General features: G+C 49.7%; 1 protein-coding gene across 1 annotated transcript in view; it reads left to right on the forward strand.

Annotated features, from left to right (window-relative positions):
• Positions 1-25,280, forward strand: part of ACHE (acetylcholinesterase (Yt blood group)) — a 61,274-nt gene that overhangs the window by 12,431 nt on the left and 23,563 nt on the right. Inside the window, exon 2 of the mRNA XM_078614282.1 lies at positions 19,365-19,429. The gene's annotated coding sequence lies outside the window, so the exon portion shown is untranslated. The remainder of the gene's footprint in view (positions 1-19,364; positions 19,430-25,280) is intronic.

Genomic DNA, 25,280 nt, shown 5'->3' on the forward strand with positions numbered 1-25,280 from the left:
TGTAGTGGTGTGTGTGTGTGTTTGTGGTGGTGTGTGTTTGGAGTGGTGTGTGTTTGTCGTGGTGTGTGTGTGTGTAGTGGTGGTGGGTGTGTAGTGGTGTGTGTGTAGTGGTGTGTGTAGTGGTGTGTGTAGTGGTGGTGTGTGTTTGTAGTGGTGTGTGTAGTGGTGTGTATGTGTAGTAGTGGTGGGTGTGTGTAGTGGTGGTGTGTGTGTGTAGTGGTGGTGTGTGTGTGTAGTGGTGGTGTGTGTGTATAGTGATGGTGTGTGTAGTGGTATGTGTGTGTGTAGTGGTGGTGTGTGTGTGCAGTGGTGTGTGTGTGTAGTGGTGTGTGTGTGTGGTGTGTGTGTAGTGGTGGTGTGTGTGTAGTGGTGTGTATGTGGTGTGGTGTGTGTAGTGGTGGTGTGTGTGTGTGTAGTGGTGTGTGTGTGGTGGTGGTGTGTGTTTGTAGTGGTGTGTGTAGTGGTGTGTGTGTGTAGTAGTGGTGGGTGTGTGTAGTGGTGGTGTGTGTGTAGTGGTGGTGTGTGTGTGTAGTGGTGGTGTGTGTGTATAGTGATGGTGTGTTTAGTGGTATGTCTGTGTGTAGTGTTGGTGTGTGTGTGTAGTGGTGTGTGTGTGTAGTGGTGTGTGTGTGTAGTGGTGGTGTGTGTGTGTGTAGTGGTGTGTGCGTGTGTAGTAGTGGTGGTTTGTGTGTGTAGTGGTGGTGTGCGTGTGTGTGTAGTGGTGGTGTGTGTGTGTAGTGGTGGTGTGCGTGTGTAGTGGTGTGCATGTGTGTAGTGGTGGTGTGCGTGTGTGTGCGCAGTGGTGGTGGTGTGCGTGTGTGTGTAGTGGTGGTGTGCGTGTGTGTGTAGTGGTGGTGGTGTGTGTGTGTAGTGGTGGTGTGCGTGTGTGTGTAGTGGTGGTGTGCGTGTGTGTGTAGTGGTGTGTGTGTGTAGTGGTGTGTGTGTGTAGTGGTGTGTGTGTAGTGGTGTGTGTGTGTAGTGGTGGTGTGTGTGTGTGTAGTGGTGTGTGCGTGTGTAGTAGTGGTGGTTTGTGTGTGTAGTGGTGGTGTGCGTGTGTGTAGTGGTGGTGTGTGTGTAGTGGTGGTGTGCGTGTGTAGTGGTGTGTGTGTGTGTGTAGTGGTGGTGTGCGTGTATGTGCGCAGTGGTGGTGGTGTGCGTGTGTGTGTAGTGGTGGTGGTGTGCGTGTGTGTGTAGTGGTGGTGGTGTGCGTGTGTAGTGGTGTTGGTGTTCGTGTGTGTGTGTATACTGGTGTGTGTAGTTGTGGTGTGTGTGTAGTCGTGGTTCTGTGTGTGTAGTGGTGGTGTCTGTAGTGGTATGTTTGTGTGTAGTGGTGGTGTGTGTGTGTAGTGGTGTGTGTGTGTACTGGTGGTGTTTGTGTGGTGTGTGTGTAGTTGTGTGTGTGTGTAGTGGTGGTGTGTGTTTGTAGTGGTGTGTGTAGTAGTGGTGTGTGTGTAGTGGTGTGTGTGTAGTGGTGTTGTGTGTATAGTGGTGGTATGTGTGTAGTGGTGTGTGTGTGTGGTGGTGTGTGTGTTTAATGGTGGTGTGTGTGTAGTGGTGTGTGTGTGTAGTTGTGGTGTGTGTGTAGTGGTGGTGTGTGTAGTGGTGGTGGTGTGTGTGTAGTGGTGGTGTGTAGTGGTGGTGTGTGTGTGTAGTGGTGGTGTGTGTAGTGGTATGTGTGTGTGTAGTGGTGGTGGTGTGTGTGTGTGTAGTGGGTGTGTGTGTAGTGGTGGTGTGTGTGTGTGTGTAGTGGTTTGTGTGTGTAGTGGTGTGTGTGTGTAGTGGTGTGTGTGTAGTGGTGTGTGTGTGTAGTGGTGTGTGTGTGTAGTGGTTTGTGTGTGTAGTGGTATGTGTCTGGTGGTGTGTGTGTAGTGGTGGTGTGTGTGTGTAGTGGAGTGTGTGTAGTGGTGTGTTTGTGTAGTGGTGGTGTGTGTTTGTAGTGGTGTGTGTAGTCGTGTGTGTGTGTAGTAGTGGGGGGTGTGTGTAGTGGTGGTGTGTGTGTAGTGGTGGTGTGTGTGTATAGTGATGGTGTGTATAGTGGTATGTGTGTGTGTGTAGTGGTGGTGTGTATGTGTAGTGGTGTGTGTGTGTAGTGGTGGTGTGTGTGTAGTGGTGGTGTGTGTTTGTAGTGGTGTGTGTAGTGGTGTGTGTAGTGATGTGTGTAGTGGTGGTATGTGTGTAGTGGTGGTGTGTGTATGTAGTGGTGGTGTGTGTATGTAGTGGTGTGTGTGTGTAGTAGTGTGTGTGTGTGTGTAGTGGTGGTGTGTATGTGTAGTGGTGGTGTGTGTAGTGGTGTGTGTGTGTGTGTAGTGGTGTGTGTGTGTAGTGGTGGTGTGTGTTTGTGGTGGTATGTGTTTGTAGTGGTGTGTGTAGTGGTGTGTGTAGTGGTGTGTGTGTAGTGGTGGTATGTGTGTAGTGGTGGTGTGTGTGTGTAGTGGTGTGTGTGTAGTAGTGTGTGTGGGTGTAGTGGTGGTGTGTGTGTATAGTGGTGTGTGTGTAGTGGTGTGTGTGTGTAGTGGTGGTGTGTTTGTAGTGGTGTGTGTAGTGGTGTGTGTGTGTAGTAATGGTTTGTGTGTGTAGTGGTGGTGTGTGTGTAGTGGTGGTGTGTGTGTAGTGGTGGTGTGTAGTGGTGTATGTGTGTGTGTATGTGGTGGTGTGTGTGTGTGTAGTGGTGGTGTGTAGTGGTGTGTGTAGTGGGGTGTGTGGTGGTGTGTGTGTAGTGGTGTTGGTGTGCGTGTGTGTAGTGGAGTGTTTGTAGTGGTGTGTGTGATGGTGGTGTGTGTGTAGTGGTGGTGTGTGCGTGTGTAGTAGTGGTGGTTTGTGTGTGTAGTCGTGGTGTGCGTGTGTGTGTAGTGATGGTGTGTGTGTGTAGTGGTGGTGTGCGTGTGTAGTGGTGTGCGTGTGTGTAGTGGTGGTGTACGTGTGTGTGCGCAATGGTGGTGGTGTGCGTGTGTGTGTAGTGGTGGTGGTGTGCGTGTGTGTGTAGTGGTGGTGGTGTGTGTGTGTAGTGGTGGTGTGCGTGTGTGTGTAGTGGTGTTGGTGTGCGTGTGTAGTGGTGTTGGTGTTCGTGTGTGTGTATACTGGTGTGTGTAGTTGTGGTGTGTGTGTAGTGGTGGTTCTGTTTGTGTGGTGGTGGTGTCTGTAGTGGTATGTGTGTGTGTGTAGTGGTGTGTGTGTAGTGGTGGTGTGTGTGTGGTGTGTGTATAGTGGTGTGTGTATGTAGTGGTGGTGTGTGTATGTAGTGGTGGTGTGTGTTTGTAGTTGGGTGTGTAGTAGTGGTGTGTGTGTGTAGTGGTGTGTGTGTAGTGGTGGTGTGTGTGTAGTGGTGGTGTGTGTGTAGTGGTGGTATGCGTGTGTAGCTGTGTATGTGTGTGGTGGTGTGTGTGTTTAGTGGTGGTGTGTGTGTAGTGGTGTGTGTAGTGGTGGTGTGTGTGTATTGGTGGTGTGTGTAGTGGTGGTGGTGTGTGTAGTGGTGGTGTGTGTGTATAGTGTTGGTGTGTGTAGTGGTATGTGTGTATGTGTGTAGTGGTGGTGTGTGTGTGTAGTGGTGTGTGTGTGTAGTGGTGTGTGTGGTGTGTGTGTAGTGGTGGTGTGTGTGTGTGTAGTGGTGTGTGTGGTGTGGTGTGTGTGTAGTGGTGGTGTGTGTGTGTGTAGTGGTGTGTGTGTGGTGGTGGTGTGTGTTTGTAGTGGTGTGTGTTAGTGGTGTGTGTGTGTAGTAGTGGTGGGTGTGTGTAGTGGTGGTGTGTGTGTAGTGGTGGTGTGTGTGTATAGTGATGGTGTGTGTAGTGGTGGTGTGTGTGTGTAGTGGTGTGTGTGTGTAGTGGTGTGTGTGTGTAGTGGTGGTGTGTGTGTGTAGTGGTGTGTGCGTGTGTAGTAGTGGTGGTTTGTGTGTGTAGTGGTGGTGTGCGTGTGTGTGTAGTGGTGGTGTGTGTGTGTAGTGGTGGTTTGCGTGTGTAGTGGTGGTGTCTGTAGTGGTATGTGTGTGTGTAGTGGCGGTGTGTGTGTGTAGTGGTGTGTGTGTAGTGGTGGTGTGTGTGTGGTGTGTGTGTGGTGTGTGTATGTAGTGGTGGTGTGTGTATGTAGTGGTGGTGTGTGTTTGTAGTGGTGTGTGTAGTAGTGGTGTGTGTGTGTAGTGGTGTGTGTGTAGTGGTGGTGTGTGTGTAGTGGTGGTATGTGTGTGTAGCTGTGTATGTGTGTGGTGGTGTGTGTGTTTAGTGGTGGTGTGTGTGTAGTGGTGTGTGTGTGTAGTGGTGGTGTGTGTGTAGTGGTGGTGTGTGTAGTGGTGGTGGTGTGTGTGTGTAGTGGTGGTGTGTGTGTATAGTGTTGGTGTGTGTAGTGGTATGTGTGTGTGTGTGTAGTGGTGGTGTGTGTGTGTAGTGGTGTGTGTGTAGTGGTGTGTGTGTGGTGTGTGTGTAGTGGTGGTGTGTGTGTGTGTAGTGGTGTGTGTGTGGTGTGGTGTGTGTGTAGTGGTGGTGTGTGTGTGTAGTGGTGTGTGTGTGGTGGTGGTGTGTGTTTGCAGTGGTGTGTGTGTGTAGTAGTGGTGGGTGTGTGTAGTGGTGGTGTGTGTGTAGTGGTGGTGTGTGTGTGTAGTGGTGGTGTGTGTGTATAGTGATGGTGTGTGTAGTGGTATGTGTGTGTGTAGTGGTGGTGTGTGTGTGTAGTGGTGTGTGTGTGTAGTGGTGTGTGTGTGTAGTGGTGTGTGTGTGTTGTGGTGGTGTGTGTGTGTGTAGTGGTGTGTGCGTGTGTATTAGTGGTGGTTTGTTTGTGTAGTGGTGGTGTGCGTGTGTGTGTAGTGGTGGTGTGTGTGTGTAGTGGTGGTGTGCGTGTGTAGTGGTGTGCGTGTGTGTAGTGGTGGTGTGCGTGTATGTGCGTAGTGGTGGTGGTGTGCGTGTGTGTGTAGTGGTGGTGGTGTGCGTGTGTGTGTAGTGGTGTTGGTGTTCGTTTGTTTGTATACTGGTGTGTGTAGTTGTGGTGTGTGTGTAGTCGTGGTTCTGTGTGTGTAGTGGTGGTGTCTGTAGTGGTATGTTTGTGTGTAGTGGTGGTGTGTGTGTGTAGTGGTGTGTGTGTGTGTGTAGTGGTGGTGTTTGTGTGGTGTGTGTGTAGTTGTGTGTGTGTGTGTAGTGGTGGTGTGTGTTTGTAGTGGTGTGTGTAGTAGTGGTGTGGGTGTGTAGTGGTGTGTGTGTAGTGGTGGTGTGTGTGTAGTGGTGGTATGTGTGTAGTGGTGTGTGTGTGTGGTGGTGTGTGTGTTTAATGGTGGTGTGTGTGTAGTGGTCTGTGTGTGTAGTGGTGGTGTGTGTAGTGGTGGTGTGTGTAGTGGTGGTGGTGTGTGTGTAGTGGTGTGTGTGTGTAGTGGTGTGTGTGTAGTGGTGTGTGTGTGTAGTGGTGTGTGTGTGTAGTGGTTTGTGTGTGTAGTGGTATGTGTCTGGTGGTGTGTGTGTAGTGGTGGTGTGTGTGTGTAGTGGAGTGTGTGTAGTGGTGTGTTTGTGTAGTGGTGGTGTGTGTTTGTAGTGGTGTGTGTAGTCGTGTGTGTGTGTAGTAGTGGGGGGTGTGTGTAGTGGTGGTGTGTGTGTAGTGGTGGTGTGTGTGTATAGTGATGGTGTGTATAGTGGTATGTGTGTGTGTGTAGTGGTGGTGTTGTTGTGTAGTGGTGTGTGTGTGTAGTGGTGGTGTGTGTGTAGTGGTGGTGTGTGTTTGTAGTGGTGTGTGTAGTGGTGTGTGTAGTGATGTGTGTAGTGGTGGTATGTGTGTAGTGGTGGTGTGTGTATGTAGTGGTGGTGTGTGTATGTAGTGGTGTGTGTGTGTAGTAGTGTGTGTGTGTGTGTAGTGGTGGTGTGTATGTGTAGTGGTGGTGTGTGTAGTGGTGTGTGTGTGTGTGTAGTGGTGTGTGTGTGTAGTGGTGGTGTGTGTTTGTGGTGGTATGTGTTTGTAGTGGTGTGTGTAGTGGTGTGTGTAGTGGTGTGTGTGTAGTGGTGGTATGTGTGTAGTGGTGGTGTGTGTGTGTAGTGGTGTGTGTGTAGTAGTGTGTGTGGGTGTAGTGGTGGTGTGTGTGTATAGTGGTGTGTGTGTAGTGGTGTGTGTGTGTAGTGGTGGTGTGTTTGTAGTGGTGTGTGTAGTGGTGTGTGTGTGTAGTAATGGTTTGTGTGTGTAGTGGTGGTGTGTGTGTAGTGGTGGTGTGTGTGTAGTGGTGGTGTGTAGTGGTGTATGTGTGTGTGTATGTGGTGGTGTGTGTGTGTGTAGTGGTGGTGTGTAGTGGTGTGTGTAGTGGGGTGTGTGGTGGTGTGTGTGTAGTGGTGTTGGTGTGCGTGTGTGTAGTGGAGTGTTTGTAGTGGTGTGTGTGATGGTGGTGTGTGTGTAGTGGTGGTGTGTGCGTGTGTAGTAGTGGTGGTTTGTGTGTGTAGTCGTGGTGTGCGTGTGTGTGTAGTGATGGTGTGTGTGTGTAGTGGTGGTGTGCGTGTGTAGTGGTGTGCGTGTGTGTAGTGGTGGTGTACGTGTGTGTGCGCAATGGTGGTGGTGTGCGTGTGTGTGTAGTGGTGGTGGTGTGCGTGTGTGTGTAGTGGTGGTGGTGTGTGTGTGTAGTGGTGGTGTGCGTGTGTGTGTAGTGGTGTTGGTGTGCGTGTGTAGTGGTGTTGGTGTTCGTGTGTGTGTATACTGGTGTGTGTAGTTGTGGTGTGTGTGTAGTGGTGGTTCTGTTTGTGTGGTGGTGGTGTCTGTAGTGGTATGTGTGTGTGTAGTGGTGTGTGTGTAGTGGTGGTGTGTGTGTGGTGTGTGTATAGTGGTGTGTGTATGTAGTGGTGGTGTGTGTATGTAGTGGTGGTGTGTGTTTGTAGTTGGGTGTGTAGTAGTGGTGTGTGTGTGTAGTGGTGTGTGTGTAGTGGTGGTGTGTGTGTAGTGGTGGTGTGTGTGTAGTGGTGGTATGCGTGTGTAGCTGTGTATGTGTGTGGTGGTGTGTGTGTTTAGTGGTGGTGTGTGTGTAGTGGTGTGTGTAGTGGTGGTGTGTGTGTATTGGTGGTGTGTGTAGTGGTGGTGGTGTGTGTAGTGGTGGTGTGTGTGTATAGTGTTGGTGTGTGTAGTGGTATGTGTGTATGTGTGTAGTGGTGGTGTGTGTGTGTAGTGGTGTGTGTGTGTAGTGGTGTGTGTGGTGTGTGTGTAGTGGTGGTGTGTGTGTGTGTAGTGGTGTGTGTGGTGTGGTGTGTGTGTAGTGGTGGTGTGTGTGTGTGTAGTGGTGTGTGTGTGGTGGTGGTGTGTGTTTGTAGTGGTGTGTGTTAGTGGTGTGTGTGTGTAGTAGTGGTGGGTGTGTGTAGTGGTGGTGTGTGTGTAGTGGTGGTGTGTGTGTGTAGTGGTGGTGTGTGTGTATAGTGATGGTGTGTGTAGTGGTGGTGTGTGTGTGTAGTGGTGTGTGTGTGTAGTGGTGTGTGTGTGTAGTGGTGGTGTGTGTGTGTAGTGGTGTGTGCGTGTGTAGTAGTGGTGGTTTGTGTGTGTAGTGGTGGTGTGCGTGTGTGTGTAGTGGTGGTGTGTGTGTGTAGTGGTGGTTTGCGTGTGTAGTGGTGGTGTCTGTAGTGGTATGTGTGTGTGTAGTGGCGGTGTGTGTGTGTAGTGGTGTGTGTGTAGTGGTGGTGTGTGTGTGGTGTGTGTGTGGTGTGTGTATGTAGTGGTGGTGTGTGTATGTAGTGGTGGTGTGTGTTTGTAGTGGTGTGTGTAGTAGTGGTGTGTGTGTGTAGTGGTGTGTGTGTAGTGGTGGTGTGTGTGTAGTGGTGGTATGTGTGTGTAGCTGTGTATGTGTGTGGTGGTGTGTGTGTTTAGTGGTGGTGTGTGTGTAGTGGTGTGTGTGTGTAGTGGTGGTGTGTGTGTAGTGGTGGTGTGTGTAGTGGTGGTGGTGTGTGTGTGTAGTGGTGGTGTGTGTGTATAGTGTTGGTGTGTGTAGTGGTATGTGTGTGTGTGTGTAGTGGTGGTGTGTGTGTGTAGTGGTGTGTGTGTAGTGGTGTGTGTGTGGTGTGTGTGTAGTGGTGGTGTGTGTGTGTGTAGTGGTGTGTGTGTGGTGTGGTGTGTGTGTAGTGGTGGTGTGTGTGTGTAGTGGTGTGTGTGTGGTGGTGGTGTGTGTTTGCAGTGGTGTGTGTGTGTAGTAGTGGTGGGTGTGTGTAGTGGTGGTGTGTGTGTAGTGGTGGTGTGTGTGTGTAGTGGTGGTGTGTGTGTATAGTGATGGTGTGTGTAGTGGTATGTGTGTGTGTAGTGGTGGTGTGTGTGTGTAGTGGTGTGTGTGTGTAGTGGTGTGTGTGTGTAGTGGTGTGTGTGTGTTGTGGTGGTGTGTGTGTGTGTAGTGGTGTGTGCGTGTGTATTAGTGGTGGTTTGTTTGTGTAGTGGTGGTGTGCGTGTGTGTGTAGTGGTGGTGTGTGTGTGTAGTGGTGGTGTGCGTGTGTAGTGGTGTGCGTGTGTGTAGTGGTGGTGTGCGTGTATGTGCGTAGTGGTGGTGGTGTGCGTGTGTGTGTAGTGGTGGTGGTGTGCGTGTGTGTGTAGTGGTGTTGGTGTTCGTGTGTTTGTATACTGGTGTGTGTAGTTGTGGTGTGTGTGTAGTCGTGGTTCTGTGTGTGTAGTGGTGGTGTCTGTAGTGGTATGTTTGTGTGTAGTGGTGGTGTGTGTGTGTAGTGGTGTGTGTGTGTGTGTAGTGGTGGTGTTTGTGTGGTGTGTGTGTAGTTGTGTGTGTGTGTGTAGTGGTGGTGTGTGTTTGTAGTGGTGTGTGTAGTAGTGGTGTGGGTGTGTAGTGGTGTGTGTGTAGTGGTGGTGTGTGTGTAGTGGTGGTATGTGTGTAGTGGTGTGTGTGTGTGGTGGTGTGTGTGTTTAATGGTGGTGTGTGTGTAGTGGTCTGTGTGTGTAGTGGTGGTGTGTGTGTAGTGGTGGTGTGTGTAGTGGTGGTGGTGTGTGTGTAGTGGTGGTGTGTAGTGGTGGTGTGTGTGTGTAGTGGTGGTGTGTGTAGTGGTATGTGTGTGTGTAGTGGTGGTGGTGTGTGTGTGTGTGTGTAGTGGGGTGTGTGTGTAGTGGTGGTGTGTGTGTAGTGGTGGTGTGTGTGTGTGTAGTGGTGTGTGTGTAGTGGTTTGTGTGTGTAGTGGTGTGTGTGTAGTGGTGTGTGTGTAGTGGTGTTGGTTTGCGTGTGTGTAGTGGAGTGTGTGTAGTGGTGTGTGTGTAATGGTGGTGTGTGTGTAGTGGTGGTGTGTGTGTAGTAGTGGTGGGTGTGTGTATTTGTGGTGTGTGTGTAGTGGTGGTGTGTGTGTAGTGGTGGTGTGTGTGTATAGTGATGGTGTGTGTAGTGGTGTGTGTGTGTAGTGGTGTTGGTGTGCGTGTGTGTAGTGGAGTGTGTGTAGTGGTGTGTGTGTAATGGTGGTGTGTGTGTAGTGGTGGTGTGTGTGTATAGTGATGGTGTGTGTAGTGGTATGTGTGTGTAGTGGTGTGTGTGTGTAGTTGTGTGTGTGTGTAGTGGTGTGTGTGTAGTGGTTTGTGTGTGTAGTGGGGTGTGTGTGTAGTGGTGGTGTGTGTTTGTGGTGGTGTGTGTTTGTAGTGGTGTGTGTAGTGGTGTGTGTAGTGGTGTGTGTGTAGTGGTGGTGTGTTTGTAGTGGTGGTGTGTGTGTATTGGTGTGTGTGTGTAGTAGTGTGTGTGTGTAGTGGTGGTGTGTGTGTGTAGTGGTGGTGTGTGTAGTGGTGTGTGTGTAGTGGTGTGTGTGTAGTGGTGTGTGTAGTGGTGGTGTGTGTGTAGTGGTGTGTGTGTGTAGTGGTGGTGTGTGTTTGTAGTGGTGTGTGTATTGGTGTGTGTGTGTAGTAATGGTGTGTGTAGTGGTGGTGTGTGTGTAGTGGTGGTGTGTTTGTGTAGTGGTGGTGTGTGTGTAGTGATGTGTGTGTAGTGGTGTATGTGTATAGTGGTATGTGTAGTGGTATGTGTGTAGTGGTGTGTGTGTGTGTGTATGTGTATGTGGTGGTGTGTGTGTGTGTAGTGGTGGTGTGTGTGTGCAGTGGTGGTGTGTAGTGGTGGTGTGTAGTGGTGTGTGTTGTGGGGTGTGTGGTGGTGTGTGTGTAGTGGTGTTGGTGTGCGTGTGTGTAGTGGAGTGTGTGTAGTGGTGTGTGTGTATAATGGTGGTGTGTGTGTAGTGGTGGTGTGTGTGTAGTGGTGGTGGTGTGTATGTAGTGGTGGTGTGTGTGTGCAGTGGTGTGTGTATTGGTGTATGTAGTGGTGTGTGTAGTGGTGTGTGTGTCGTGGTGTGTGTAGTGGTGTGTGTTGTGGTTGTGTGTGTGTGTGTGTGTGTAGTGGTGTGTGTGTGTAATGGTGGTGTGTGTGTAATGGTGGTGTGTGTGTGTAGTGGTGGTGTGTGTGTGTAGTGGTGTGTGTGTGTAGTAGTGTGTGCGTGTGTAGTGGTGGTGTGTATGTGTAGTGGTGGTGTGTGTAGTGGTGTGTGTGTGTGTAGTGGTTTGTGTGTAGTGGTGGGTGTAGTGGAGGTGTGTGTGTAGTGGTGTGTGTGTGTAGTGGTGTGTGTGTGTAGTGGTGGTGTGTTTGTTGTGGTGTGTGTAGTAATGGTGTGTGTGTGTAGTAATGGTGTGTGTGTGTAGTGGTGGTGTGTGTGTAGTGGTGGTGTGTGTGTAGTGGTGGTGTGTGTGTAGTGGTGGTGTGTGTAGTGGTGTATGTGTGTAGTGGTGTATGTGTGTGTATGTGGTGGTGTGTGTGTGTGTAGTGGTGGTGTGTGTGTAGTGGTGGTGTGTAGTGGTGTGTGCAGTGGGGTGTGTGGTGGTGTGTGTAGTGGTGTGTGTGTGTAGTGGTGTTGGTGTGCGTGTGTGTAGTGGAGTGTGTGTAGTGGTGTGTGTGTAATGGTGGTGTGTGTGTAGTGGTGGTGTGTGTTTGTAGTGGTGTGTGTAGTGGTGTGTGTAGTGGTGTGTGTGTAGTGGTGGTGTGTGTGTAGTGGTGGTGTGTGTGTATAGTGATGGTGTGTGTAGTGGTATGTGTGTGTAGTGGTGGTGTGTGTGTGTAGTGGTGTGTGTGTGTAGTGGTGTGTGTGTGTAGTGGTGTGTGTGTAGTGGTGTGTGTGTAGTGGTGTGTGTAGTGGTGGGGTGTGTGTAGTGGTGTGTGTAGTGGTGGTGTGTGTTTGTAGTGGTGTGTGTATTGGTGTGTGTGTGTAGTAATGGTGTGTGTAGTGGTGTATGTGTGTAGTGGTGTATGTGTGTGTATGTGGTGGTGTGTGTGTGTGTAGTGGTGGTGTGTGTGTAGTGGTGGTGTGCAGTGGTGTGTGCAGTGGGGTGTGTGGTGGTGTGTGTAGTGGTGTGTGTGTGTAGTGGTGTTGGTGTGCGTGTGTGTAGTGGAGTGTGTGTAGTGGTGTGTGTGTAATGGTGGTGTGTGTGTAGTGGTGGTGTGTGTTTGTAGTGGTGTGTGTAGTGGTGTGTGTAGTGGTGTGTGTGTAGTGGTGGTGTGTGTGTAGTGGTGGTGTGTGTGTATAGTGATGGTGTGTGTAGTGGTATGTGTGTGTAGTGGTGGTGTGTGTGTGTAGTGGTGTGTGTGTGTAGTGGTGTGTGTGTGTAGTGGTGTGTGTGTAGTGGTGTGTGTGTAGTGGTGTGTGTAGTGGTGGGGTGTGTGTAGTGGTGTGTGTAGTGGTGGTGTGTGTTTGTAGTGGTGTGTGTATTGGTGTGTGTGTGTAGTAATGGTGTGTGTAGTGGTGGTGTGTGTAGTGGTGGTGTGTGTGTAGTGGTGGTGTGTGTGTGTAGTGGTGTGTTTGTGTAGTGGTGTGTTTGTGTAGTGGTGGTGTGTGTGTAGTGATGTGTGTGTAGTGGTGTATGTGTATAGTGGTATGTGTAGTGGTATGTGTGTAGTGGTGTGTGTGTGTGTGGTGGTGTGTGTGTGTGTAGTGGTGGTGTGTGTGTGTAGTGGTGGTGTGTAGTGGTGTGTGTTGTGGGGTGTGTGGTGGTGTGTGTGTAGTGGTGTGTGTGTGTAGTGGTGTTGGTGTGCGTGTGTGTAGTGGAGTGTGTGTAGTGGTGTGTGTGTGTGTAATGGTGGTGTGTGTGTAGTGGTGGTGTGTGTGTAGTGGTGGTGGTGTGTGTGTAGTGGTGGTGTGTGTGTGTGCAGTGGTGTGTGTAGTGGTGTATGTAGTGGTGTGTGTAGTGGTGTGTGTGTGTCGTGGTGTGTGTAGTGGTGTGTGTTGTGGTTGTGTGTGTGTGTAGTGGTGTGTGTGTGTAATGGTGGTGTGTGTGTACTGGTGGTGTGTGTGTGTAGTGGTGGTGTGTGTGTGTAGTGGTGTGTGTGTGTAGTAGTGTGTGCGTGTGTAGTGGTGGTGTGTATGTGTAGTGGTGGTGTGTGCAGTGGTGTGTGTGTGTGTAGTGGTTTGTGTGTAGTGGTGGGTGTAGTGGTGGTGTGTGTGTAGTGGTGTGTGTGTGTAGTGGTGTGTGTGTGTAGTGGTGGTGTGTTTGTAGTGGTGTGTGTAGTTGTGTGTGTGTGTAGTAATGGTGTGTGTGTGTAGTGGTGGTGTGTGTAGTGGTGTATGTGTGTAGTGGTATGTGTGTAGTGGTGTATGTGTGTGTGTATGTGGTGGTGTGTGTGTGTGTGTAGTGGTGGTGTGTGTGTGTAGTGGTGGTGTGTAGTGGTGTGTGTAGTGGGGTGTGTGGTGGTGTGTGTGTAGTGGTGTGTGTGTGTAGTGGTGTTGGTGTGCGTGTGTGTAGTGGAGTGTGTGTAGTGGTGTGTGTGTAATGGTGGTGTGTGTGTAGTGGTGGTGTGTGTGTGTGTGTAGTAGTGGTGGGTGTGTGTAGTGGTGGTGTGTGTGTAGTGGTGGTGTGTGTGTATAGTGATGGTGTGTGTAGTGGTATGTGTGTGTAGTGGTGGTGTGTGTGTGTAGTGGTGTGTGTGTAGTGGTGTGTGTGTGTAGTGGTGTGTGTGTAGTGGTTTCTGTGTGTAGTGGTGTGTGTGTGTAGTGGTATGTGTAGTGGTGTGTGTGTGTAGTGGTGGTGTGTGTTTGTGGTGGTGTGTGTTTGTAGTGGTGTGTGTAGTGGTGTGTGTAGTGGTGGTGTGTGCTGGTGTGTGTGTAGTGGTGGTGTGTGTTTGTAGTGGTGTGTGTAGTGGTGTGTGTGTGTAGTAATGGTGTGTGTAGTGGTGGTGTGTATGTAGTGGTGGTGTGTGTGTAGTGGTGGTGTGTGTGTGTAGTGGTGTGTTTGTGTAGTGGTGGTGTGTGTGTAGTGATGTGTGTGTAGTGGTGTATGTGTATAGTGGTATGTGTAGTGGTATGTGTGTAGTGGTGTGTGTGTGTGTATGTGGTGGTGTGTGTGTGTAGTGGTGGTGTGTGTGTGTAGTGGTGGTGTTTAGTGGTGGTGTGTAGTGGTGTGTGTAGTGGGTGTGTGGTGGTGTGTGTGTAGTGGTGTGTGTAGTGGTGTTGGTGTGCGTGTGTGTAGTGGAGTGTGTGTAGTGGTGTGTGTGTAATGATGGTGTGTGTGTAGGGGTGGTGTGTGTGTAGTGGTGGTGTGTGTGTGTAGTGGTGGTGTGTGTGCAGTGGTGTGTGTAGTGGTGTATGTAGTGGTGTGTGTAGTGGTGTGTGTGTGTCGTGGTGTGTGCAGTGGTGTGTGTAGTGGTGGTGTGTGTGTGTAGTGGTGTGTGTGTGTGTAGTGGTGTGTGTGTGTAATGGTGGTGGGTGTGTAATGGTGGTGTGTGTGTGTAGTGGTGGTGTGTGTGTAGTGGTGTGTGTGTGTAGTGGTGTGTGTGTGTGTGTGTAGTGGTGTGTGTGTGTAGTGGTGGGGTGTGTGTTGTGGTGTGTCTGTGTGGTGTGTGTGTAGTGGTGTGTGTGTAGTGGTGGTGTGTGTGTGTAGTGGTGGTGTGTGTGTGTAGTGGTGGTGTGTGTGTGCAGTGGTGTGTGTAGTGGTGTGTGTAGTGGTGTGTGTGTAGTGGTGTGTGTAGTGGTGTGTGTGTAATGGTGGTGTGTGTGTAGTGGTGTTTGTGTGTAGTGGTGTGTGTAGTGGGGTGTGTGGTGGTGTGTGTGTGTAGTGGTGTGTGTGTAGTGGTGTGTGTGTGTAGTGGTGTTGTGTGTGTGTAGTGGTGGTGTGTGTGTGTGCAGTTGTGTGTGTAGTGGTGTATGTAGTGGTGTGTGTAGTGGTGTGTGTGTGTCGTGGTGTGTGTAGTGGTGTGTGTGTAGTGGTGGTGTGTGTGTGTAGTGGTGTGTGTGTAATGGTGGTGTGTGTGTGTGTGTAGTGGTGTGTGTGTGTAGTGGTGGTGTGTGTGTGTGTGTGTAGTGGTGTGTGTGTGTAGTGGTGTGTGTGTAGTGGTGTGTCTGTGTGGTGTGTGTGTGTGTAGTGGTGTGTGTGTAGTGGTGGTGTGTGTGTAGTGGTGGTGTGTGTGTGTAGTGGTGGGGTGTGTGTGCAGTGGTGTGTGTAGTGGTGTGTGTGTGTCGTGGTGTGTGCAGTGGTGTGTGTAGTGGTGTGTGTGTAATGGTGGTGTTTGTGTAGTGGTGTGTGTAGTGGGGTGTGTGGTGGTGGTGTGTGTGTAGTGGTGTGTGTGTGTAGTGGTGTGTGTGTGTAGTGGTGGTGTGTGTGTGTAGTGGTGGCGTGGGGAGCTGTGGTGTTGCGACTCGCACGTCCACTACGAGCCCGGCGACGCGAGTTAGATTCCTGCTCAAGGCCAACACCAGTGACGATTCTATGAATCGGTCCTGGGAGTCCCCTAGGTCCACTCAGCCTCAAACGAGAGCCTGGTTCGGTTGTGTAAACAATCGCCACTGGGGAGACAAAGGCGGCCGTGCGTGATGTTGGCCACTCACCTTCTCGTGTACAGTGGCTACACGGGGGATCTTTGTCTTTGTTACGCGCGTGCGTGTGCAATCGGGACAGGAAACCCCAGTTTTACAGCACAATTGCGATCAGCAGGAATCGGAGCAAATGTTATTTTAGTACAGTGCGATAATTAGCTGAGATAATTACTGCTAATCAATAGCGTTTAGAACTGCATGTGTTTGCCATGTGTTGAATAATTGCTATGTAAATACACAACACGACACAGCACGCGATACACAAAGATAACACCCCCCCCCCCCCCGTATAGCCTCACTGACTTTTGGGGCAAGTGCTGTTTGCGAGCACCTATCAAGGCCGGCACAGCACACGATGTCGGTACAGGGGGTGGGTAGCCAGCACCACGTCCGGCCGCCTTTGTCTCTCCAGTGGCGATGTTTTTACACACCACACCAGGTACTAATTTGAAGCTGAGTCGACCTAGGGGAGGCCCAGGACCGGTCCAGATAATGAATCATCACTGGTGTTGGCCGTGAACGGGAATCGTATAGCACGTCAACACACGCACATACACACGTTATTTCACCACGCCTTCGCCACGCTGGCGAATGGGATGGTGGTGGTGGGGGGTGAGGCATCTCCGAGTGAGGTTCAGCACAGTGGATGATTCTTTACTGCCCTCTGCTGCCCACATCCGCCGTGGCTCCACACAAAAAAAAAACCCCGAGTCGAATGGACCACGGCTCTGTGGTGGCTTCGGCACAGAAAGTGGCTCGCGTTGGGTCCCAGCAGCAGCGGTGGTGGTGGTGGTGGTGTTTCACCTTTGCTGCCGCCTTGAAACCCTTTGGTTCTCAGTCGTAAACATGTACAATGTTAATACACACGTAGGGGGGTGTGTGTTTGATGAAAACAAAGTAGTTGGCACGTCCGTGCCCGTGATTAATTTGTGTGTTCGATGATTTATTTACCTTCTAAAATAATTTCACTATGTAACACGATTTTTGTTCCTGGGTCATAAATGTTATTTTCTAATTGCTTATGCCTCAAAAGTATAGAAAATGTCTGTTATTCCCCACAAACGTTGCTTTTGTGACCACGACTTTACGTGAAGGAATTACACAAATGCACACTGAAAATAGGTACATTTTAAAATATCACTGGGGCCTTCATCGTAACATTACATCGATAGTAGGTGTTAAAAAATGTATTTTATGAACGATGAAGAAGGGCCATTTCACAAAACATCCATCCCTTTCATTTAAGGCCACACACTGTTGTTGTTTGACGGCCGTGTTGAGTGTCTCCTGTTCGGGCGACAGCTCGTGTTTATTTAGGGGTTCACGTTGACTCGTGTGACCATGGGGAAGCCACGCTGATTAAACACAACAACCAGGAGGGTATCGCGGCGCTTTGGTGAATCCACTGATGGATGAAGGCATCCCCTCCCCCCCACTATGCTCTGTCGGTCGTGGGGGTTGTTTGACCATACTTCACGACACTGGGCAGTGCCCAGCGGCTACCCACCAGTTCGATTTCCACTCTTGGCCAACTTCCATGGCGAAAACCTTAAACGGACCCTTGGCTCTCCCCTGGTGCGATGTGTAAACATCAGCATTGTGGAGAGACAAAGGCGGTCGGGCGTTGTTCTGGACACCACCATTATCGTGCGCCGTGTCGGCCTTTATAGGTGCTCGCAAACAGCACTTGTCCCAACAGTCTGTTGAAGGCTGTATGGAGGATGCTTGTCTTCGTGGTGTGTGTGTATTGATATGTGTGGGGAGCAGTGGTGTCGCGGTTAGCGCGCTGCGCTACGAACCCGGCAACCCGAGTTCAATTTCCGCTCACGGCCAACATCAGTGGCGATTATCTGAACCGGTCCTGGGCCTCCCCTAGGTCGACTCAGCCTAAAATGAGTACCTAGTGTGATGTGAAACCGTGGCTACTAGGGAAAGCAAACAGCCTGGTGTGGTTGTGGCCACCCAATCCGTTGTATCCCATGCCGGCCTTCATAGGTGCTTGCTAACAGCACTTTCCCCAACAGTCTTCTGTATGTATGTTGAACTTCTTTCGCACTGTACCTAGCCAACCGTGCTAATCGGAGGTTTATTGATGTGGGTGTGTGTTGGAATGTATGTGTGTATGTGGTGTGTGTTCGATTCCTGGCTGTGGGTGACATCAATGGGGAGAGATATCTGCCCTGTTTTGTCCGTCCACTTAATCAGCAGTGAAGTATGGTAAACCCCATAATCCACATGACATTGGGAAGGAGGCCTTCATCCAGCAGTGGATTGACAAAGGGCGTATAAATGATATTATTCGAGACCCAAACATCACACCACCTGGCTTTGGCATTCCTCTAAGACACCCGCATCAGAACGTCCCCGGGCCGATGCGAACATCTCCTCCACGCCGCAGTCGTGCGATTTTGGCCATGCAACTAAAACTGCAGATCAAACACTAACACCAGATATACATAGGGATACACAGAGACTCGTAGATATACTTAGAGACACATAGAGATACATTCAAGACAAGCCACATTCGTGCGATTGTGGCCATGCAAAGCCACACTATGGACCATATACTAAACCTAGAGATACATAGGGATTCATAGAGACGTGGAGATACATAGAGACTCGTCGAGATACATTTAAGCCACAGGAGTGGTTATGCAACCCAATAGAAAACCACTGCAGTGCGCGCTCCTTCAACGGAGGAGCAGCAGCAGCCAAACCACCACCCAAACTCTCTCTCACCCGAAGCCCTCTCGTCGTGGCCAGCAGACCCCAACACTGGGCGCCGAGCTCCTGAACGCACTGCTGCCATCATGCGCAACAACAGCATTGGTAGCATAGTGAGAGACGGAGGAATACAATGCAGTGACGCTGTTCTGGATTCATGGCTGTTTAATAGCAACCCGGCTCTGTAATGCACAGCACGGGATAATTAATAATTACTGTGCGGGGCAGACCGCAAACCGCGCAATGAATCAGCCACAAGCAGACTGCCTGCTGCACAACCGCGTATTTTCTAGCTGGCTATTCATTCATCGACTCATTTTTTTATTCTTTCGGCATCGGGATCCGTGGACATATCTGTCGCCTTCCGCGCGCGTGAGAACGTCGACGAGCTTTCGAGCTGGGAGGAGGTCCCCTCGGCCGTGGTGTCAAGCAAAGTCTCGCCGTTTTATTTTATGAGGCTTTTTATTTTACGACCAATGGTAGGATACGTAATTCTTTCGTGTAAACAATTGTCAACGTTGAGCTCGCTTTCCAACATTCCTCTTCCTCTGGTTTTGCAAAAAAAAACATATGGATTCGGCTATATTTGTCCACCCATGTAACAAGTTGATTTTTGATTCGCTCTGTCGTGTGGGAATAGCTGAACATTGGCATTTTACCTTCTCCACAATCAGTTCAGTTCAGTTCATTTATTAGGCATAGCCCTGTGAGCCATTCGGCTCTTGAATCGGGTGCAACCGCAACAAACAAAAACATGAACAAGAAACATCTTAAAGTGACTACGCGCAACAGAAAAATCCAGGGAAAAACAGCAAAGTCTTCCAGAAAAAGCACCGTATATCAACGCTGTGGGCAAAAATTTCAGTGGGATGCAAGTAAAACAATAACAACCATAAGACAATTTCGATTAAAGTTATCAGTCTAACTCTGTACAACCTACAAACAAATATGGCTAATCCAAAACGTTTTCGAAATCACCAAAATAAAGCTATAAAAACAACGTAACAGTGATCATAGGAACTGTGATTCAAATTTAACAATAAACGATATACATAACATGTACGATCAAACTTTGCAGCCATAGCTGGCAGCGTGAGTCACTCCATAACAGCAGGAGTATTAGTAGGAGTATAAAAAAAATGCACCTTTAAAGATCAGACCCCAATAAGTAACTGGTTATAAATCATACTTGGCTCTGCTCGATGAGACCTCTGAACGTTGAAACCGGTTTCGGAGTTTTTCACTTGAAATGATCGATGCCGCTTGAAATGATGCTCTCCCCAGAGAGGCAGGCCGCGGCGGCTGATAGGATGTGCGGGAAAAAAACATTCGCTTTGATTTCATTGTATCTGGAGGGAGAGATATGCGAGGGAGCCGCGTATTGTCAGACTGTTGGTTGCGTTTGGTCTGAGAGCTGTTCACGGCGGGAAGAGTCTACCACTCACTGGAGCTGGAGGCGTTGTATCAACGTGTCGTTCTATATAAACCACAAACAACATACCAACGTGTCCTATACAAGACAACATGCAGATAATATTCCAACGTTGTTCTTTTATACCAACGTTTCCAGTTAAAGTCGCCAAAGATTAGGATGACATTCAGTGAGATTAATTTGGAATGTTTGCTGCGGATTTTGAGACCGCAGTATTTAGTTCAGGGTGGTGTAACAGTTCCAGTAGATTTGTTGGTGTGCTTGTGTTTATAGCGAGTGGGGGATCAGCGTTTAGCGCACTGAACCTCATCTCCATGGCGTGGTGCTGGCCACATCACCCCTCGTGTGTCGTGTCACACCAGAATAGGTGTTCGCTGCCAGGACTTAGAACGGTCTTTTAAAGGCTCTATTGGGCATCGTTGTAGTCGTGAACGGAGCTCATGAAACACTTGCTCGGTGTTTTACAGAAGGCTGCTTGGCTTGCAGTTGGAGCAGGAATTATTGGCGCAAGGCACCACCACTCGGGTGTAAGGTACGTTCATCCTTAATAATAATCCTATATTATTGTGTGTGTGCATGTCGGTGCGTGTTTCTGTATGTATGTATGTGTGGGTATGTGTGTATCTTTGTGGGTGTTGGTGTGTGTGCGCGTGTTGGTGTGTTTTTGCGTCTCTGTGTGTGTGTGCGTGTCGGTGTGTGGGTGCATGTCGGTGTGCGTGTTTCCTCCATAAACGGAAAAAAGCCATTGCACTTGCCCACGTGGAATGTTCAAACTCTTAGGAGGAGAGGCTGCCACTCCTCTGTTGGGGCCTGGACCGGTACTGACTGGATCTCTGTTGTATTCAGCAAGTCTGGTGGACTGTTTCTGGCTCCTGTCATTATGAGGGGTGGGCAGTCCTTTACTTGGGGCAGGAAACTGCCAACAGCAGGGAGTGTCTCATCTTCTGAACAAAATAATAAAGGGAGCATGGGAGCATGGTGGTGAGGTGCGGGAAGCTGCAAGCCCAAGGCGACTATGGGCTCGCCTCCACATCAGTGGGAGGTGAGGAATAGTGGTTGTAGCTTACGCCCCCACCGAAGATGAACATCAGTGGAGGGATGTAGGCAAGGCTGGTGAGTCAGATGCCTTCTATGACCACCTGTCATAGGTGCTAGCTAATGTGGCCCTTTGGAATAGAGTCATCCTGTTAGGTAACATTAATGCCTGAGTGGGCCATGACGCAGGCACCTGGGCAGGAGTGATTGGAAGGCATGGGTCAGATTAGTTGAATAATATCGGTAAGAGGCTGCTAGACTTCGCTGCAGCCCATGGTCTTATAATCACCAACACGCTATTCCCAGATCAGGGCATCCACACAATATCATGAGTCCAAGCAAGAACATCTGCTGGACGATATAGTGACGGAACAGCGGATGTGGGTCCATGTCCTTGACACCAGGACCTATTGTTCAGCTGATCTGCCCACTGCCCATCGTCTTGCCATATGTAAGATGCACCTGCCATTTTTGCACTGTACTGGTGGACGTTCACCTAGGACCTCATTCAAACCGACAATAGCCTGGTTTTATCTATCTAACAAAAATTTCAAGCGAGAATTTCATCATTGCGTGCAGCTAAGGGTGGCATTGTCCCCCCTCCTCCTGAAGCTGATCGGAAATTGGTGAGGTTCAGAACTGTGGCTTCTCCAGCTGCAATGGCCGCATTGGGTACGCAGTCCAGACCTCCCAAGAGACCCCTAAGAGAAAGCAACAGGCCCACTCCCACCATCTACAATTTCCCACATCGGAGAATGAGGAAGCTTAATGCAGCCTTTTCTCGGAGGGTTGGAGAGCTGTGCAACACTGCAAGGATGAGTGGTATTTGCGGGTCACTGGAGAGACAGAATCTGCCTCAGTAGCCCACATTCACAAATCACTCTTTAATTCCATCAAAAATTTACTTGCAGCATCACATCTATCACCATTCTTAAGGGAAATAATGGTGATCCGTTTGCAGAGCATTTCCTTGAGGTCTTGGAGGAGGGGGATTCCCTTAGCCTAGATAAGATCATGAGGCAAGGTGGGGATTACCCTGCTGGGGCTGCCGTGCCTTTAATATTGGAAGAAGTAGCCACCCGCTGTGAGTCGCTGGCTGAGGTACCATCTGTTGAGGAAGTGCGAGGGGAGATCCAGAGCCTGAGACCATGAAAGTTCCAGGCAGAGATAAGCTCCCATGCAAACTGCTGAGGGAGACTGACATCTGTGTGCCGAATGCACTGTATGACATACTTATAACTGTGTGGACCACAGGGAGGGTTTTTGCAGGACCATAGTGATTGTAACAACTACAGGGGATCTCCCTCCTAGTGTACGGGGAAAAGTCCTGGCAAGACTTATACAATGTCGCCTTGCCAGGCACACTGAGGAGAGGCTTGTGGAGCTTCCATGTGGTTTTAGGCCACAGCAATCCTGCATGGATGTCATATTATCTATACGTCTGCTGCAGCAAATGTATAGGGGATTTCAAGGGAACCTACTCCTCTGCTTAATTGACCTGGTCAACAACGATGGTACCATCAATTGGCCAGGGTTGTGATTGCTCTTTGTGCTTTCTAGTCCTGGACTCTCTGCTCACAATCATCAAGGATCTTCATAATGGTGAAGAGCCCCGAGAAAAGCGACGTTACTGGGAGTTGGAGCCATTCCCTATTCATCTTGGAATGTGACAGGGGTGTCCTCTGGCTCTGACCTTATATAACATATTTTTGCGACCACGCAGTTCAAAAAGCTTTCCATGGCTGTACCACAGGAATTTCCTTCTAATACAGATACATTGGGAGGCTGATTGATACCCAGGTGCGGGCGAGGAATTTGCTCCCTATTGGTCAACAATGTTGCATATGCTGATGATCTGGTAATTTCAGCTTACTCTGATAGGGAGTAGAAGGCTCTGCTGCTGAACCATGAGCATGCGACAAATAGGTAGGTAGGACCTTACCATGAGCCCTAACAAAACTAAGCACCTTACTGGGTATTTTGTGTCATATAACACTATACCTCAACTCCCTATGAGCGATGGGGCAGTTGTGGAAATAGTGGAGAAATTTCCATGCCTGGTGAGTATGCTTAGGAAAAGTTTTGGTTTGGCAGCTGCCTATTGCTGTGTGGAAGCTACCTGGCCTGTTGTTCCACATCAAGCTTTGGATCTTCTTGGCCTCAAGTATGCCCTCCTTTTTTTTGTGATTTGCAAAACATGGACCACATAAATGTAACATCTGTGCTAGTTTTAAACATTAATTCTGGCCTGCCTATGATCCATCCTGGGTTTATCCATGCTGGATTGTGTGAGGACCTCACAAATCCTTGACATATCTAGACACATTAGTGATCTCCTTGGCAGGCAAAGCTACATTGGCTGGGTCTTGTTAGCCTGCATGCACAGCCATTGCATGCCCAAGTAGCTTTTGTTAGGTCGGATCCAAGGTGCTAAACGGGAGCGGTACGGGCTAAAGAAGAGATGGGTTGTTGTGGTACAGGATCATATTGAGCTGAGTGGACTTGCCCAAGACTGCTACCAGCCATGTCAGGATCGGCCTCTGTGGAGGAGGCTCATGAAGGACGCTACTGGACAATTGGAGGTAGTTGCTCTCAAGCAATAGTGGTGGGCGGAGGAGAGATGGGCAGCTAAAACTCAAGCAAATTGGCATGGTCGGGGGCATAGGTAGTGGATCTGCAAATCATCTCAGTCAGTGAACCCATGGCACCTGGTTCTGTCCTGTGACCTTCCAGCAAGTATTTTACACTTCACGTGGTCTTGGAGTGCACAAGCGCCCGACTGACGTCACTATAACTGAGTGGTGAATGGTTTTTGTTATTGTACTGCTATGGGTGTGTTGGTATACACGTGTGTGTTTGTGTATGTTGGTATATTTGTGTTCGTGTGTGTTGGGATTTGTGTTTTGGTTTTTCAGGGGAAGCCTCACTCCTAATCAGTCAAGCATCAGGTCTCGGGGCCACAGTTTGTTCACCTGGTGGCTACTGCCAAACTTCACTGTTACGAGGAGTTGAATGTTCAGTCTCCCTGCCAGAGCCAGCAATCTGAAATGAAAAACTGTAGGCCCAAGCCCCGCCCCTTCCGTACGTGATGCCGGAAACATCATCTCGGTGGTTTTCGACTTCTACCTGAGCGCCATTTATTTTCACTAGCCCACATCAGGAAAATAGTTTAGGTCACCTATTATTAGGTAGCTTTTGGTGTTCGAGCCTGGCTGTTCCAGTGATCATTGTGATCACGGTACTGTGCAGTTTGCAGTGCTGGATATACTGAAATAATTTGTTCTCACTGTAATGTATGCATGTATGTATGTATGTCGAACTTCCTTCACATCGTATGTAGCAAACTGTGCTCATTTATTACCTCAGCAGTCCTGCTTTCGAGTTGCACTTGGTGATCTCACTCCATTGCGGCAGCAGAGAACCCAGAAATTCTCACGAATCTTAGTTAACTTTGAAAACTTAAAGAGGTATTCAGTCCATGTGACAGGCAGGGGAAGGGGGAATACCCACACCACTGACTTTCTTTCCAGACTCCTCAGTTCCGAGTTCTCGCAGCAGTATAGGGCCCTGTTTGAGCTCCTGCATAGTTCGATAAAAAGTGTGAGTTTTACCACAGGAGCAGTATCTTCGATTCTTCAAATCGTTATTGTCGTCTTAGTGATAACCTTTTAATTTTAATCAATCTTCACGGCGATATCTGTGTAGTTTTATTTTGGTGCACAGTCGCCAAGTCTTAAGCTTTATTCGCATGCAGTCACAGCACCTGTGTGGTAATAGTGGCGATGGTGATAGCTGGCGCCAAAAAGTAAAGTATGGCCGTTCGAACCAGGTGTCACAGCCGTGGTTTAACCATGCGAGCAGGAGACCATTATGCCGCGCACAGCGAAGAAAAGGCCAGTGCCATTCACCTCATATCGAACCTGGAGCAAGGGTCCCATTTTTGGGCCTTGTACCGTCTGCAGTGGCCAGTGTGAGGTGGGTCAGCTGCGAGGCTCGCCAGAGACCAGTGGACCGCACCGGAGGGCGAGTCGGCGACTACGAGCACAGTGCCCGCAAGTGACATCTTGGAGGTGGACAAACCCCATCTTGTGCGTAGATGCCAACCGAGCATCCCTCATCACGGTTCCCATTACTCAGGTCATATGTACGTGTAGTATGCATCTCACGAGGCACACACAGAAGTCTGGAGGCACCACGATTTATTTGTAATAAAGGTCGCGGAAGCAACTTCTGGAATCAGGTTTGTTTATTATCTTTCTTTCACAGCTCTCATCATATGGACTCTTCTGCTATCTAACTCCTTCACGCTGTTGACAGCGTGAGAGGGAGGGATAGAGAGAGAGAGAGACTGTCGCTGCCACGTGGCAGGCTCTGGACCCCCGCTCCTGCGTGGCTTCTCCCTTCGTTCGTTCGTTCCAGTTCTGATCACGTGTTGCCCGTCTCCACCCCTTTTAATCCCTGGGTCACGTAGTGCCTTTCAGCCAGTCCTGGGTAACCTCCCTGGAATCTTTTAGATTCCATCCTACGGTCCCAGGACCACGCCCCTAACTCATCGGCGGTGTCTAAAGCCAGCAGGGCCAATCATCTCCTTCTAGGTGTCACCTTCCCATTACATCAGGTCCACGCCCCTACACCTCTTCCCATTGGTTATAGGCCTGGACCGGTAGAGCCAATCATTACAAACGAGGTGTGACCATTCAATCACCCAGGTATACTCTCACATTACATATTCACAACTCAACAGGGCTATGGGTTAACAATACTCGGGGTTACTCTAGACCGACAAAGGGGTCTCTATGTAAAATTGAGTCCCCGACGACCAACGCTCTCAACCCCAGCTCCCCCACCAGACAACCCTGATCGCTCCGCCCCCGTCCCTCTTATCCTCACTCCGCCTCCGGCCACACCCCCTCCTCGGTCTTTCGAGATGGAACGGAGCCAGCGTCACATGTCCTTTGGGGCCCCTGTTTCAGGGCCCCCTTCACTTCCCTGAGTTGGCACGTCCCCTCTCTCTCTCTGCGACGGGACCCTGCTCTGTCAGGTCTGCTTCTCCACCACATCTCCGTCGGCTCCCTCGAGAGGTACGTGCACACTCCTTTACCATTTGTAGTTGTTGTCGGCATATACGCCGTAGAGACGCTATTTACGTCTCTACATCACCTTCCCCTATATGAAACTCAGCCGTCTCGGCTGACCGACATATATCCCATGTAACGTGTGGGCCTCCAATTTAGAACGCAACAAGAGAACAACAATAACACAATAAAAATCCCGAATGAGGAAGAACCAATATATACACTATATACAGGGCTAGGGAGAGAAGACGAGTGGGAGGAAGAGAGAAGAAA

Source organism: Lampetra planeri, chromosome 43 (assembly GCF_965212315.1).
Source record: "Lampetra planeri chromosome 43, kcLamPlan1.2.h2, whole genome shotgun sequence".
Taxonomy (NCBI): Eukaryota; Metazoa; Chordata; class Hyperoartia; order Petromyzontiformes; family Petromyzontidae; genus Lampetra; species Lampetra planeri.